The 15,370-nt window shown below is 42.7% G+C and overlaps 1 long non-coding RNA gene across 1 annotated transcript; it reads right to left on the reverse strand.

The window, feature by feature from the left end:
• Positions 1–12,771: 12,771 nt before the first annotated feature.
• Positions 12,772–15,154, reverse strand: LOC144100699 (uncharacterized). The gene is made up of 2 exons (XR_013307807.1): positions 14,950–15,154; positions 12,772–12,904 (listed from the first exon to the last, which is right to left on the reverse strand). It is a non-coding gene; the product is annotated as an uncharacterized LOC144100699 (long non-coding RNA).
• Between the last annotated feature and the right edge of the window lie 216 nt (positions 15,155–15,370).

Below are 15,370 nucleotides of genomic sequence, written 5' to 3' on the forward strand. Positions count from 1 at the left end.
GGAATAAGTGTCCTGAGCAATATTGGTCGTCTTTCTCTTTTTGATTATGTTTACGGCTGCCAGGCGGTAAAATGCCCTTTTTTGCGGTGAGAAGATAACAATTACACATCTTACCGGCAATCGATTCAAATCCGCGGTGCCTTTCAGAAAAGAACAAGTTACCACCGTTTCGCGCTCAGGGAATGGTGTCGGCGCTCGCATTTTGCATGCGAAATGACCCGGTGACGGCGACACCTGCATTTTGGTTTTTGGTCTTTTTTGGTTTACGAAGGCTCCGTTTCGGGGAGAGGGATCGCTTTGGGATTACACTGTGGAACCCACTCGCTGTAGGACGACTCGCATCTGTTCTCAGTAACCCCTTAAGATAAACAGGTCAGCGGTTAACGTAAGCGCCACTGTGGTTCCAGACCCTGTGTATGCGTTCGCTTTTCACAGAACAGCATTGCTCCTGAAGTGAACAGCTCGATCTGAGAAACACACACGGGGCACGAAGAGTGAGAACTAACAAAGCGCTGTTTGTTCTGGTCCTTCGTCCTCTGTGTATATAGCTAAAGGTGCCAAAAACTCCCACACAAGATAAGACAGTGGGAAACAGTGCTTCTTCTCTTGTGTGTAAGTTTTTTGCAGCTTTGAATTATTTGCACCGAAAGGCTTCGTCTCGTCCAACAAGTAGTTCTCCTTTAACCAATAAACAAACGCATGCCAAGCAACACACAACTGTTTCCTTTATTCTTTGCCTGCTAGAGCACCATAAGTAAAAGCTGTTACGGCCAAACTTCACAATTGAGGGTATAGCAATACATCTAATTGCAGTGCTAACCTTTGGTACACACTTTTTACCGGGTATTTCCGCATGGATTGGAAACATGGAGGCTAACGAAAATGGCTGAGCTTAAATTCAGAGTAACACAACACAAACTGTGGAAAGGCAAATGAAAGGTGTCCCGTTGAGAGAAAACTCTTAGTGGTGGCAAAGCGGTTAGAGCACTCAGCTCCTGAGCCAGTGGTACCAGCTTGAATTCCACCTGACGTGACTGCCTTTCGATGATGGCAAATTGTACAATGCCCCTCTTTGCTGTGCAACTTCAAAGTAGCCCGTCGTAATAACCGGCAACGCGGGCTGGGCACTTTTAAGCCGCAACCTCAAGGGCCGGCTGGAGTTGGCAGCAAAACACATAAGAGCGTACGGATTGGCGTGGCTGGCGCCGATCCGGTCGAGCGCAGTGTCCCCTGACGATTTTTGGCTAAACCGTTCAAATGCCGCATACTGCAACAAGTCACAATAAAGAGTTAAAACAAATTTTTGCAAAGCGGAAAATGTCAATTTTTAAACTTCTTGATTTAAAACAGAAGATTGTTTGAAGTTTGCTTCAAAAAACTTTATTTTTTATGTACACCGGCTGAATGACATCGGCAGCACCATCGACACAGTCACCAGACAGCAGGCTTCGGCGAGTCGCCTTGGAGCTTCTTCCCTCTTTTTCGAGACGCACGATGGACAGAAAACTAGAGTCGTTGCTTTTGAAAAAGAAGGTACTGCTTCTTATTATACTGCAGAAAAAGCAACGGCAGCGTAGACGCTGGTGGGTGTGACCGGTCTTTCAGCATCGCAAGCAGGAAGGCCTGTATTTTACGGCGGTAAGTGACTGATTTCGTCTATTTCACTTGCAGTCGCGTTTTCTCGTGCGCAAAACGGCCAATAGATGCGGTGCTTTTCTCTATTAAGTATATATATGACCACACTTTATTGATCGCTCGAGCTGTGGCCGGCGGAGATAACATGTACAGACATGAGGGGGTTTACCTAGAGCGCTCGAGCTGCGGCTGGCGGAGCAAAGATGCGAAATTTTAACGCAGTTAGCGCTTTTCACGTAGGTGGACGAATTATAAAATCGGAAGCGCAGTGCCCGCAACAAGGCTATCAACCGGCATAAGATTTCACGTTATTTCTCCCGCAGCACACCGCAAACGTGCTGTAGACAAGCCTGCTCTCAACTGTTGCTCAATATCAGTTGCTGGGCCAGTTGGTATTTCATGCTTTCATTCGCACAGCGCGTGTTGTCTCCCCTTTGTCCGTGTTCGTCTTCGCGCTGTGTGAATGAAATCCCCTCTGTAGCGTTCATCTGCTGACATCGAGGACGCGGTATTAAATCAAGGCTGCGGCGAATTTAATAATCAGATAAGCCTCGAATTTCGCATTATTCGAAATTCGAGGTTTTGTATATTTTTTTGTACTTGATGCATATTGCCGCCGAACCCCTATCCTTTCATTCTATCGCTCTTTCTTTTTTCCCCTCTCCCTGTCCTTTCTATCACGCTAGCCGCAGCTCAGGTGTTTCAGGTCTCGATTGCTTGCCGCTGTTAGCAACATCTTTTATTTCCAGTATTACTTTTTTTTATTAACAAAGAGCCGCTAAGGCGCCTCTTCCATCTTTCACTTTTTCGTCCCTTCCTTCATGACAAACTTGAAGTGTTTCTCTTCAATTAGAGTTACTGTGCCTTTTCTTCCATTAAAACCAACTTTTTGAATTAGAGTTACTGTGCCTTTTTTCATTAAAACCAACTTTTCATTTCTAAGTTTTTAGTTTGTATATATAGAAGTGTCAATTTGCATTGGAGTTGTATGCTTTTCATAAGCTGCTGTCTTTTTATTGCAGATGCAACGGATGAGGGAAGGGGACCATGACTGTTTTTTAAATACTACAGAATGTCACCGGAGATGTTTGACACCCTGTTGTCATTCTTGACCGATGACTTAACGCGGCAGTACGTCGTGAGGAAGCCGCTTGAGCCGGGTAAACGGCTCGCAATCACCTTGAGGTTAGTGAACGGCCAAAACACACTGTCTTCACATTTTCACAACTGGCTTGACATGTAAAAATGGTGATAGTAGGGGAATATATTGAGGACAATGTGCTTTACGTGGCGCAAACAGGTGTCTGTTAACTTGCGTGGTATTTTTAAGTCTAAAACAGGGCTTTTTCTCCTAGAACACAGCGTGACCCTTCCTGCTACCCACATGACTTGTGTTTGTATTTTGCAATATGCACGGTACAAATTAGTTGATAGGTAATTCATGAGTATGCCAAGGCAGCGTTATAATGCTCCCAGCACTTTAAAGTGTTATATGACCTGTGCCAAACATTTACAAAGCACCACCTAACTGCAGTGCCTACCCTGGTAGTGCTCTGAAATATTTGCTATTTTCCTGAGATGTCCACCCCACACCTATTGTATAGCAGTGGTTGGCATTCATGATCCTCTCCACCTCACCTTCCTCTGACTCTTAAAAATGCAAGACATACAGTGCATAAACCCACAAAATCTTTCAGTGAAAATTTCTTAAAAATGAAGTACCGTTTTGTCTAATGAAGTTATGATTACGCCCATATGCTGAGAAGGAGGGTGGTGCAGCTTGGTAGCACTCCTAGTTGCAAATATAAAGTACACATCATACTGATGTTATTAAGTGTTTATGCTCACAGTAGACTAATTCTCCTTTTAGGGATACTCAAAGAAGTCCTTGTGTATTAATCAATTAAAGACTAGTTTATTTTTGTCCACTAAGTGGCGCAAGGTCATCTGGATGCAGTAGCACAATTCCCTCTACGGCTTCAGTACTGCAAAACAAGCTTTGTGCAGCCTTCGTGAAAATCCTACAGGCCACATGCACAGCAATGTAAAAACTGTATGCCAAAATTAGTGCTGCATTGTGGTATACAGCGTACAATAAATGGCTTTGAAAAAAAACCTGACCGCTGTTGTCACATCGCAAATTGCACAGGAGATTGGCACATTGCCACTTTAAAACACTTTAACACTTTAAAAAGAAAACTGAAAAATGAATGAAGAGGATTCATATTGTGAAACTTATCCTTGTTACTTAGCTACTTAGCGACAGGACAAGACATCAAGGATATTGCCCTGGCCTACAGTGTTGGCATTGATACAGCTCGTGTCACCATCCACTTCTGTTGTTGGATAATCAGGGCTGACTCAAGGACGAGTTCATGAACGAGAGAATCATCTAGTAGCATTAAACCTGTTTAGTAATGAAGCTGTTGTTGTGGTGACTAATTAATAACAGGCAATAGGCATACTGGTGTCATCTTTTTCACTATCTGGATAAATTCTGATTTCATTATCTTGAATAGTATATTGTTATTGTTGTTTGGTGCATAATAAGGGAGCAAGTACTCATTGGCATCCACCCAAGTGCACCAATATGACTAGACACGAAAGCTATACAGCTTTCTCAGAAACTTTGTAGTTAAAGCAAAAATTTATCCCGAGGCCATGCTTCATCAGAGCAGTTGCTCTGCCAACCAAGCTAACCGGGATGCCAAGCTTATGGTAGGGCGAGAGAGAATTGATCAGTAACTCGAAATGGGAACAGTGTTGGTCAAATGTTTTGGGTATCCGCCAGGTAGAGTAGATTTGTAATAAGGGAGTAATTACTCGTCACTCATTGGCGTCCACCCAAGCACAGCCATCCGGCATATACACACCCGTTTCATTGTCAGCTTTATGTGTAGAAGCCCTTACTGCCGTAACAACATGTGCACAGTTTCCACACTTTCCATTACGCATTAGCAGTGCAAGCAAACCTGTGCTCATTGTGAATGGCTCATGTGCTGAAGGAGCGTGTGGTTGAGCTGGGAACAGCTTCTTTGCATTGCAGTCCTAGTACTGTAGCATACCTCTCGTACCTGTTGCAATTTACTTGGCAAAAAAAGCATGCAGGTACTATCTGATTCAATATTTTTACCATTGCCTACAGTTGGCTTGGGAACGGTTGAGCCACTTACAACAGTAATGAGACTGTTTTGTTTGTGCTGTTCACAGGTGCCATCAGAAGGTGATTGGGTGGAGATTGCCGAAGGCTTCAAGAAGCGAAAGCAGTTTCCGAACTGTTTGGGGGCCGTTGATGGTAAACATGTTGCGATCACGGCGCCTGCTAATTCTGGAAGTGCTTACTTCAACTACAAGGTAAACATATTGCTTTAAGCAAATTTAAGTGCGTTGTGCATTTAATCAACTTACCTTTTTTACAATCAGCATAAGGACTGTTGGCAAGCTGCATATAATTATATGTATAGCTTATTCCCTAACCAGTGAAAGTTATGAAAGCATACCCGTGATATGCGTTCAAGAGATTTGCCAATGACAATGTTTCAAGCAGCTAGCTGTTTAGTGGTGCGAAATTAAGTTTATTTTATGATTGGAATATTGGGGAGCAGTGCAGTGCGTTGACAAGTTACAGGTTTTACATTCTGTCACGAGTGTGAATCGTCATGTTTTAGTGTTGCACCTGTGAGCAAAGCTGTGATAGCTTAAATTGGTCAGGTGTATCTGAGGCGTGCAGTGTGGTTCTCTAATGCAGCAGACCAAATAGTTTCACGTGTCAGTGCGATAGGTATTATATTAGAACTGCTGGTCACAAGAGTACCTTTGTGGTACATGCACATTGGTAAGGGGCTACCCGGATGGGATGGCATTGCCATAAATGCAGTGATTTATTTAGTCAACCATTAAATAACACTTACGCTATGATATGAACCACTTAAAAGGATACATAATTTTATGTGCCATGTTTTCTTTGGCTAGGCATGTAAGACAAAATCGTTGATGGAGCACCATGTGGAATTACATGCCTAGTAAATAGTTTATAATTCAATTTCTAGTCTTATGCAGTTTCAGCTTTAACACCCGAGCGGTGGCTATGGCAAATTGTATTCCAGGTCACCTGAGGTGTTGCAAAAAAGCCTGCAATATAATGGAACTTCATTGTTTTCACTGGTTTTCCATCTTGAAAACAAAATCATGAATGACATAAAATAAACAAGCGACTATATTATTGCAGTTTATTTAAAGCCTTGTGGCCCAGTAGGACATTATAGCCATTCTTGGAACTAAATGAAGGGGTTTAATGTCCTGAAGCGACACTTGAGCTTTGAGGCATGCAGTGGTGAAGGGCTGTAGATTAATATAGACCACCTGAGCTTCTTTAACGTGCGCTGACAGAGACATTGAACCTGCAGTGCCCTGGCTCAGTATCTGACTGCCCTGACTCCTAAGCTGCTGCGATGGGTCAGCTCTTATTACTGAGAATAGAACAGGATGAGAAAGGAAATTCAGTTATAAATTATTTTGCCCAGTGTAGGTAAATTCTTTGTATCAATTTCTTTACTAATGTGATATACATCATTAGAATGAAAGAAACACACTCTTTACCGGTACTTTTTTCACTAAACCTGACAATAAGATATTTACTATATGTATTTGCAAAATTGTTGCAGTACTCGGTGTTAAAAAAACGATATTTTAGAACCAGAGGATGACCATGACATTTACACTATCGTTCACATATTTGATTTTGTCTTAAAATTAATCTGCACTTTTGGTGCGTCGACATTCTGGGTGTAGTAACTGGGGGAGGGGGCATATCTCCTGCCCACCTCCTTTCTATTTGTCTTTTTTTGCACTGTAGACAGGTACAACTTTAGAACAAAGTGGCAAACGCCCATCAGAGCAGGCCCTCCAGCCAGTGGTGTCGACCATTTGACATGTCGCGTTTATTCCCCTAGCATGGCATCACGGGTGGCTAGCAGGTGGGATGAACATAGATGAACATAGATAGATGAATGGGATGAACACAGACCCCATGACTCCTGACGACCCTTTTAGAAGTGCTTGCTGCTTTATTCTAGAGTTGTACTGAACTATAATATACCTGAAGTGTCTGAAAATTCTTGCTGCCTGTAAACACACTTAGAGGGCTTGTGATGTTATTGTAATAACTATCTCAGAAAGGTTGCCGTACACCTGCTTTTTGCTTGCATGATCGCGGATGGCTTTAATACAGGCTCACTTTCAACATAAATCCACTGTAACTAATTTTAAATTTAATGCTGTACTAAGGCGAGTATAGGCAGCATTCATTATTTTAGCAGCTAAAACTGCACTCATTGCATCTGGATTACATGGTTGTGGTAAGTCTACTTCTCTGTATTTTAGCACACATTCTCTATTGTCCTAATGGCCATCGTAGATAGTTGCTGTAAGAACGTCCTCATCGATGTTGGTGTCAAAGGCCGCCAGAGCGATGGTGTCATCCTCAAGAATTCAGACTTTGGAAAAGGTCTGGTTGCTGGCGAGCTTAATCTTCCACTGGGCTCCCAGCTACCCGGAACAGGAATGATTGCTCTATACGCCTTCGTTGGAGAAGAGGCTTTCCAGCTGCGGAAGGACTTCATGCGGCCATTCCCTGCTAAGCAGCTTCAGGATGAGAAGAGTATTTTCAATTAAAGGCTGAGTAGAGCAATGTATGTAATCTCATTTGTTTTGGATGATGTCAATTTAATATGTTCTAGATGTGTGCAGTAATGTTGCAGGCGTCAAGAAACAGTGCATAATTTTTTTTTATGAACCAATCTTAAAAATGGCTTGTGAGAACTGAGACTTTTTCTGTCATAATTATCTATGGAAGTGGGCAGATTGCCTGCAGTAGTAAAAAAATTGCTACTTAATCTTGTGCTTTCAATACTGTGGGTTCCTGACTTTTTGCATGGTGTTTACACAATATGTGTCTAATTTGAAGGGTACAACTGCTGAACATTCCCTTCATGTTCTCACAAATGTGATGAGTGCAGGCATTGTGTAAGGAATGTAGTTCCAGGGAGACAAAACATGCAAAAGTCAAGGCAACCCAGTCAAAACAAGCTACAGGATTCTAAGACAGAAAATTTCTGTAGTCTGTAGTCTTGTTGTATTTTGGGCATATCTTTTGTAGTCTGTCTTGTCTTTTGTAGTCTGTCCTGTCTTCTGTAGTCTGTCTTGTCTTTTATAGTCAGTCTTCTGTAGTTTGTCCTCTATTTTGTAGTCTGTCTTGACTTCTGTAGTCTGTCTTGTCTTCTGTAGTTTGCCTTGTCTTCTGTAGTGTGTCTTGTGTAGCGCTCGTACACTGTGTAACAGTCGTTACTGTGTCACCTGTCAATTAACACAGGATTTGTGTTCCGCAGTAGGCAATGCACAAAAATGCACAGCTTGTTAATGGTCGCCTGTCAATTAACACAAGCTTTGTGCATTCCAGAGTAATTCGTGCACAAAACCACTAGAAATGAAATGAAAATGATCAATTTTTATTTACTGTTTCGTGCTTTTTTTCGAGCTTGCTAATGCATGCTGTTCAGCGTTGTCCTGGCCGCAGGTTCCTAGATACATCGCCCATGAGCCAAGAAAAATGTTTTTTTTCTTGGCTGAAAAAAGAAAAAGAGATCACCGCTCCTACCTGCGCAAAAACAATGTGAAAGCGTTGACGTCTCCTCGACACTGGCCTTTCAAATTTGGCGCCATGGTTGTTTTCTCATTGACTTGATCGGTTATCAATTAACTCTTATTTTACCCTCATTTCATCCCAGCAACGATTTCGAGTTTTCAAATTTTCCTCCATTGATCGTTACTGCCCACTCACTGAATACCCGCCCGGTCTAATCACCCGTTCATTCCCTTTTGCTTCTCAATAATTACCTAATTGCTTCTAATTTATCATTATTTTTCCTATCTCCTGGGTAAGTATAGGACACTTATCACTGGTCATGTGATTGCTCATTTCGAGTTCTAAAAATTGGCGCCAAGCTTTGGCTTTGTCCATACTTCCAGTTTTTCAAACTTGGCACTACGCTGTAGCTCCACCTACTTTAAGCGTTTTCAAATTTTGCGGCACTTTTTCTCTGGCCCAGCCACTTTTTGGACATTTTTGGTTGTAAATAATTATCCGATTATGAAATTTTCTTTTTGCGCAGAATCCTCACATCATCCTCTGTCAATTGCAAAACCAATCGTATGACGCTACCTCTTCTGAGTTGCCCACAGCTGCTGCGGACACGATCCCCGGCAACATAGCCTAGTAAACTTCTCACTTTATTCAAAATATTGTAATACTGAACAAGGCTTATGACTGGCCGATTTAGTACTGACTCACCTTAAAACCAGCCAGAAGACAGAACACACAAGAAGACATGAGCTCAAGAGGCTGGACTAACAAAAATTTAATTGAAGATTTTGATTATTTAATTTGATTTGTGAGGGTTTCACGTCCAAAAACGACTCAGGCTCTGAGGGACGCCGTAGTGGAGGGCTCCAGAAATTTCGACCACCTGGGGTTCTTTAGCGTGCACTGACAACGCACAGTACACGGGCCTCTAGAATTTCGCCTCCATTGAAATTTGACTGGCGCGGCCAGGATCGAACCGGCGTCTTTTTGGGACAGCAGCCGAGCGCCATAACCACTGAGCCACCGCGGCGGCATCATTGAAGGAAAGCCACAAAAGAAGACCCGCGAAGAGATACGGGTGCACAATAACCCAAAGCAGTGAAAGGGCGATGTGCAATCAAAGGTCACTGGCATACTAATGAATCATCTAAAAAAGCAAATTCCTTACGGTGAAGGTTTACCGACGGCTTAGCTACACGTGTCCTTAGCCTTACCAATGTAGTGAGGCTCAACTATCTACCGACAGATTTATCCCTTCCATAAACCACTGATGTGTCGTGTGAATTAGGCGTGCAAAGAGACAGGTCATCCTCAGATTTTCATTCACAAGATTGAGCGTGCAGTGCCAGATTAGAATTTTCCTTGCCACTATAGAGTGAAAGTGCTAAGTCAGGTGCAAATTCAGATATCTGCCTGTCTGCCCATATTAGTTGCAGCCATAAGGCAGTGGAACGCAATAAACTCCATTACTTTTGCATGTGGTGAATCTTTTTTTGTGACACTGTCCATTGTGGACAAGTACCCAGTTTTATCAAGTCTTTTAATGGCGGCGCAAAGGCCTCCTGTCTTACACTTCGCTGATAAGACAACTGCAGCATTACGCTTTCCTGCGACTTTCTTGAGACTGTGAAATACTGTGGAGGTAAGGTGTATCAGCATCATCGGAGTATGTGTTCTTTACCCTCGAGCAAGTGAAAACATACTATGACAGGTTGTTGAGATGGGCAAGTGGGAACCCAGCTGCTTGGAAACCTGCTACAAGAATGCGTCCTCAGCAGTGATGGCATGACTCGAGCGAGTGAAAACATACTATGACAGGTTGTTGAGATGGGCAAGTGGGAACCCAGCTGCTTGGAAACCTGCTACAAGAATGCGTCCTCAGCAGTGATGGCATGACTTATGTAAAGCTGATGTCATGCACACGATTGCACACCAATCAAGTGTTTCCATCTTTACTGACCTTAACCAGCGACAAATACACCTGTTCACCATCCTTCCCCAGCAACGAGTGGTCCGACTCGTAGCTAAAAAGAGCCTTCCCCGATCTTTAGCTGTAGCCCCGACAAACATTCGTCCACAGAGCGCAGGTCTGCATCAAGAAACTGCTAACGGTTCTGCTTAGACAATTCTGATGTAAAAGATAGGCCTTGACCGCATGCCTTAAAGGCTCCTAAAACATCTTGTGCCAAGTTATCTGAGCCTTCTATGTCCAGAAAGATTAGATAGTCATGAACATAACGAAATGCTACTATGCCAAGGTCTTCCAAACCGGGCTCTAATGCCTTATTGACTTTAGACAAAAAAATGTTGCTAAGCAAAGGTACGACCTGCGTGTAAATACCGCCCTGCCAACTGACAAATGCGGATTTGCAGTAAAAGGACAACAGCGCCATGAAGCCAGCAACCGAAATCACGCAATAATCTTTAAAAGCATGTTCATTGTTCACCCTGATGCAGTTTGCACATGGCTCAGAGGTCTATCATGGGACAATGAATAGTGCAGGCCCTCCATGTCGATGCTCACTGCAGAGCACCTGCCCAGGTTGCTGTCCACAAGAAACTAGAACTCCACAGAACTCCACTTTTGTGAGTTGGCAAGGCGGTATTTACATCAGAAAAAAGGCATATGCAGAGGGTCCCAGGTTGCACTGTTCCTCCGCAACATTCTTCTGTCCAGGGTCCATACCGCATCAAAGCCCTGTTTGGAAGACCTCGGCATAGTAGCACTTTGTTATGTTGATAGCTACCTAATTTTTTTTTGCACAAGGAGGGCTCAGATAAGTTGGCACAAGACGTTTTAGAAATCTTTAGGCATGTGGTCAAAGCCTATCTTCTACACCTGATTTTCACTAAGCATAACCGTTTGTAGCTTCTTGACTTAGACCTGCGCTTTGCGGACGACCACATATGTTGGCGCCACAGCCCAAGATCGGGAAGCCTCTTAGCTATGAGTCGAACCGCTTGAGGCTGGTGAAGGACAGGTTGGCAATCACATGCATCACGACCACTTTATGGAAGTCATGCCATCATAGTACTTATAATGCATTCTCGGAGCAGGTTTCCAAGCCAATGGCACCTGGGTTCCCACTTGCCCAACTCGCGCACCTGTCAGAGTGTGTTTTTACTCTCTCTCGCATGATGCTGACGTAGTTGAGCAGCACAAAAAGATGAGCTCTATACCTTACCTCCACGCCATTTCGCACCTTCCCAAGAAAGTTGCACCAAAGTATTATGTTGCTGTTGTCTTGACCGCTAAAAGTAAGGTAGGAGCGCTTTGCTTCTTCGTTCAAACTAGGCTTGATACAACTACGGGCAATCGTCCGCTATGCACAGTGGCAGATAAAAAATGTTCACCACTTGCAAAAGTAAATGGGCTTTTTGCATTCCACTGCCTCGTAGCTGAAATTACTATGGGCAGATAAGCAGATATCTGAATGTGCGCCTGGCTGAGAGCACTTTCACTGTATAGAGAGGAAGGCGAATTTTCACCTGACACTGCATGTTCAATCTCGTGAATGCAATCGGAGGACGACCTTTCTCTTTGCACGCCTGATTTCCGTGGCACATCAGTGGTTTAGGGAAGTGGTAAATCTGTCCTGATATAGTCGAGGCTTACTACGTCAGTAAGGCTAAAAACAAGTACCTGGCTAAACCGTCGGTGAACCTTCACTGTAAGGAATTAGTTTTTTAGATGGTTTACTAGTACGTCAGTGCCTTTCGATTGTTTTTTGCCCTCTCACTGCTTTGGGGTTTTGCGTGCTTGAATCTCTTTGCAGGTCTTCTTTTGCCACTTTCCTTCAATAAAATTTCAGTTGTTAGACCAGCCTCATCTTGTGCTCATCTCTTCTCCTTTGTTGTGTCTTCCGGCTGGTTTTAAGATGTAATACTGAATGCTGGAAGACAGCCATTTTAGAGTCAAGTGCACTTATAATAGCCACAGCTATAATGAATGTTCATTTATTACAAAAATAGTGCTTACTTCATGAATTTATGCATGAAGTATATGACACTGCATCAAAATAAAAAAAGGACTATGCCTCTAACCCGCATGGCCAAACTGCAGTTACAGCAAACAAAAGGACACCATAAACCTGCCCCACATGCAAAAGCTTGCACTTCAGGCCAATGCAGAAATAAGATCAGATTACTTCCCAAACTGCATGACACTGCCACGCAAAGTAAAGATTGTGACAGGCAATAAGGGAGCAACAAAAAAGCGAACTGTAGGTAGCAGGCAATCTCATGCAGACAAGCTACAAGGTCAGGCCAACATAGACGTGGAAGGAGAAATTTGAAAAAAAAAGCCACAACAAGCACATAAGGTTTTCACAGCCCTTTAAATGGCAAATACTTTCCTGAAAAAACCTAACAGAACGGCTTTTTTTTCGGCAATCAATTTTTTTTCATGTACTTCATTATTCCTGAAGTATGGGCGGGCGTAGAGAAGTCAGATTAGTGCATGCATCCCTAAGCAATGCCATGCCAAAAACTGTACTTACAGAAAAAGCTTGCCTTACTGAGTGAATACCACTGGCCATCCACTAATTTCCCAGCCTACTCCAGGTCCCTGGCAAAAATCACACGCCACTTGGTGGCTTGCACAACTTCCATGCAACTCTTGGTCTTTAGCTGGAAAAAATTGAGGGATCAGTGAGATATCAAATTTTACATGCATTGCTTTGTTTCAATGACCGACTAAGAAAAAACAGCGGTTTCTGTGAGCGCAACTAGTTTTTCACACTGGCTTTCTACAGTAAACCACGTTTATCCCGACCTATTTTACACTGACTTGCTGCACGGCCCCAGCACTACTACTCTATGGTTTCAAATGCTTGTTAGCTCTGAGCCCTTGGGCTTGCACTCGTTAATGCAGAAAACCTCGGAAAGGGCAACCAGAGCTTCGAGCTTTAAGCCATAGGTATTCAGAAGCTCAGTGGTCTGTGGGAGAACTTTTGGCTGGGTGACACAGTAGCAAATTCTGCTCCAGCTACTTTCACTCCATTGCAAAAAACTCGCACAGCAGAGGCCTGTCCTCCATTTTGCATTGCAGAAACAATCACTGAAATTTAAAGCACGCATACTAAATGCACACCTACCTTCGAACACAGCTTTATAATAATGGGTATAATTATTGGAATGAGATACCAGTCAGTACATGTAGTTTTCAATTTATCCAAAATTAATAAGCAACCGACAAACAATAAACATTAAAGGGAAATAAAATAACCATAATTTTTAAAAAATCTGTCAGAAGAATTATGTGACATCCACTACACTCCAGCAGTTCGGCTTTGTGTACCTTAAAACCACACTTTCTTACAGGCACATTTGCACAGAAAGTGCGTTGAACCTGATCTTTAAGAATCTTTATTGGTGCATTAGTAGGGAGAAACCAGGATTTACTCAAAAACTAAGGGCCCTACACATTGGATCACAAGCCCAGATGGTGCACTTGAGTTGCCTCTTACGCTTATGCAAGAAACAGTAACAGAGATATCTTGACAAAATAAAAAAAGAGGAAGTGCAATGCATGTTTAATGCAGAGAAGATATAAGCAATACCACACTAAAACAGTGGGAGGATTTCAAGAGTAGGTGAATGCATGAATGGGTGGCAATCAGATGGGTAAATGAGATTAGGAAATTTGAGGAAAAAGCGTGGTAGCATGTGGCACAGGATACAGTTACCTAAAATGAACTGGAGAACCATTGTTCTGCACTAATTTTAACAGCACATTAGCACGACAGACAAAATCACTAACTCCAGGAACGGACTGCACATCATGCGACTCAATGTCAATCATCATTGCAAATGGCACCAGCACCGCGGACTGCACATGAGGAAAAGTAGACATAGTTTTGCTCTCAACTTTGAGCAGCAGTCAGCTGCGCTTTTAAGAGCAAAGCTTTAAAGTACGGTAACATTGGCACTTTCTTTTACTGACATGAGGGTGCTTGTGAGCGTGCAAGTCCCGTGTTTGTTTTGCACCAAATGTGTTAATTGCGAGGTATGTTTAACTAAAGAGGGGGAATCTAACATGGGCATCTGCTCTTCATTACTTCCCTCCTATATCCCTCCCTTATATAACGGTTCAAGTGTCCACCAAAATGTGAGACAGTTACTGTTACATTTCCTTGAATTTTCCTTCAACTAATTTTAAATTTTTCAAGTATGCAGCTTTAAAAAGGTAGAGGTAAAAACTGCACTATAACCATATGCTATGGCAATAAACCAGCAATAAATCTGTGCTGACAGCAGCTTGCCCAGTGCATTGCAAGGATGCCATGACATGCAAGGATTGATGTCATCGTGCAATGTTACATTACTGATTGACAATTTGGTCTCTGTATCAGAAATACTGGTAAACCATCATTGTAGAGCACAACGTTTTTAAAGAGATAAATGAACATATATGTCCTTTTCGAGGACACATATGCATACCAGGCAACAGGTGTGCAATGTCAAAGCACGTTTATGTTAACAGCAGCTGCGTCAAGAGCTACATCAGCGATTATATTTTGTACAAGTCTACAGTTCCGGTAATTATAAGCTGAGGTACTGCTGTGAAGTGCATGTAGAGTTTCATGCATTTCTAAACCTAGCTGCAAGCCTATATTGAAAATATTTTTCTAAATAGGCAGCTAAGATATGCATCACTGAAAAAGAATAACTACCATGAACGGATCAGGAGGGATGACACAGCCGAAAGCAGGAAGCACGCATGGCCCAATAGATGCTGGCCGCTGGCAACGGCAAATAAATACATCCAGAGCAACAGCTGTCAGTGGCTGTAGCCATGTCATGAATGACAAGAGAGGAAATCGTCTACTGCTTTAAAAACTAAACTTAGACGTAATATAAGTAAATAAAAAACCAATGAGCTAGCCCGTGACAAAAGAAATGAACAGGTTTTATGTAATGCACCCATATATATTCTATGAGAAGAGTCACAGTGACTTTTATAACCACAGTGAAAGATGAGCTGGCTGAAATACCGCGCACCAATATGAATATAGGATGTGCAGGTTTTCATTAATTCCTACCTTGGTGCCTTGCACCAATGTCTAGGTGTTAAATTGAAAGTTGCAACCAGTC

The sequence above is a fragment of the Amblyomma americanum genome, chromosome 8 (assembly GCF_052857255.1).
Source record: "Amblyomma americanum isolate KBUSLIRL-KWMA chromosome 8, ASM5285725v1, whole genome shotgun sequence".
Lineage (NCBI taxonomy): Eukaryota > Metazoa > Arthropoda > Arachnida > Ixodida > Ixodidae > Amblyomma > Amblyomma americanum.